General features: G+C 40.8%; 1 long non-coding RNA gene across 2 annotated transcripts; it reads right to left on the bottom strand.

Annotated features, from left to right (window-relative positions):
* On the bottom strand, positions 1 to 1,820 carry LOC106521638 (uncharacterized). 2 transcript variants are annotated; one of them, XR_001310698.1, is made up of 3 exons: positions 1,014 to 1,820; positions 316 to 511; positions 1 to 72 (listed from the first exon to the last, which is right to left on the bottom strand). It is a non-coding gene; the product is annotated as an uncharacterized LOC106521638 (long non-coding RNA). The 2 variants fall into 2 exon arrangements; XR_001310699.1 differs by having other exon boundaries at positions 918 to 1,820.
* Positions 1,821 to 1,826: the final 6 nt, after the last annotated feature.

The raw sequence follows: 1,826 nt of genomic DNA on the forward strand, positions 1-1,826 counted from the left end.
CGGTTGCACCTGTCTGTTCACAAACACACAGATAGAGGCGGAAGAAAGGAGGTTGTCCAATCCCCAGAATCTCTAAAAATAAGGGGGAAAAAAGGAAAACAATCACAAAAAGAGCTCACATTTCCTTCTAAAATGAACATCTTTTGTTTACGTTATAAAATATATGAGATTTATTGGTTGCATAAAAATAATTTGTAGCAGGCAAATTATTTGACAAGAAATCAAATGAAAATTGTCGGTAAAAATGTTGTTAAATGCATCAGAGGTAACAAATTTAGTTTTAAAATGGCAAAAAACAAAAACCCTTCAGCGCACCTTGGCTCGGCGGGGCGGAGCAGGACTCCAGTCCACATTAACGGACCTCCTGGAGCTCTCAGGTCACCGAGAGATTAACACGGTGCACCGGGAGCCGCGTTTCCCTCCTCTGAACCCAACGCGCATCATTAATGAGGCCCTCTGTTAGCCCGGGTGTCAGCACATGAAAGAAGCGCTTCCACGGTTCAAATGTTGGCTTTATAAAAAATAAAATAAAATTAAAAAAGGAATGATTTAAATCTGTGAAACTGCTTTTTTATTTTACGAATCAATAAATAATAAATATAACATGAGAGAAATGTTAAACATCAAAATATGAATGAAGTAACACTGCCAACATTCTGAATTATAATATCTTTTGTAAAGAAAAAAATCTGAATAAAGCCGAATTTCTTATTTATAAGAAATATTTGACATTGTTAATTCCATAATTATAGCTGGCCTAGATTAAACATCTTCTAATCAATTGTTCCTTCAAAACGAAAATAAATGCATTTAGATTTTTATTATAATTTATTTTAGCTTACAAACTTAAAGTGTAAGCATTATGTAAGAAACAACAACAAGCCTGTTTCCTTCTTAATCCTCCAAAAATTTCCAACCTGCAAATCTTGTCGGAGCGCAGCGCGCGCCTCCAAGCGCGCGCGCTTTCTGGTTTTTATGCGTAAAAATCAAACAATAATCGGAGTCGTCGGCACCTTTTCTCAACTCTTTAAGGAAATTCTTTATTTCTCCTCATCCTGCTGCTGCTGCTGCTGCTGCTCCCCACCTTCAGCTGATCCTGCGGGAATAAACAGATTTAATGTGTTTTTTTCTGCGTTCGCTGCGTGGAGCAACACGCTGAGGACGTTGAGGCGCGCGTGCAAAAAAAAGAAAGAAAAAGGGTAAAATATACATTTTAAAACTACATTTTCGTGCATAATCTCACAATAAGACATGAACGAAGAGGAAAATGGCAGACTTGGTTCACTTAGCTGTAATCCTGGTGCAGCTGCAAAGTTAAAAAGGTTCAGCTTGGTTTTTGTTTTTACGCAGAGCGCATCGGATCCTTCAATCACCGAGGCCAATTTTCTTCTTCTCTTCCACGCACACACACACACATACACACCTCTATCCGCCTCCTCCCCCTGCCACGGATGAATGGTCTATGACGGACGCACACAGAAATCAGCGGGAAGCAGCACTGCTGATGTCCCATTGTTGACAAATCCATGAAACAACTGCAGTTTGCCTGGTTCAACAGAGAGGAGAGCAGCAGGCTGGACCCGGACCAGGAGGAGGGCGTGTGTCGTCACCGGACCACGTGCCATATCTTATGTGTGTGTGTTTGTGTGTGTGTGTGTGTGTGTGGAAGAGAAGAAGAAAATTGGCCTCGGTGATTGAAGGATCCGATGCGCTCTGCGTAAAAACAAAAACCAAGCTGAACCTTTTTAACTTTGCAGCTGCACCAGGATTACAGCTAAGTGAACCAAGTCTGCCATTTTCCTCTTCGTTCATGTCTTATTGTGAGA

This window comes from Austrofundulus limnaeus, unplaced genomic scaffold (assembly GCF_001266775.1).
Source record: "Austrofundulus limnaeus strain Quisiro unplaced genomic scaffold, Austrofundulus_limnaeus-1.0 Scaffold113, whole genome shotgun sequence".
Taxonomy (NCBI): domain Eukaryota; kingdom Metazoa; phylum Chordata; class Actinopteri; order Cyprinodontiformes; family Rivulidae; genus Austrofundulus; species Austrofundulus limnaeus.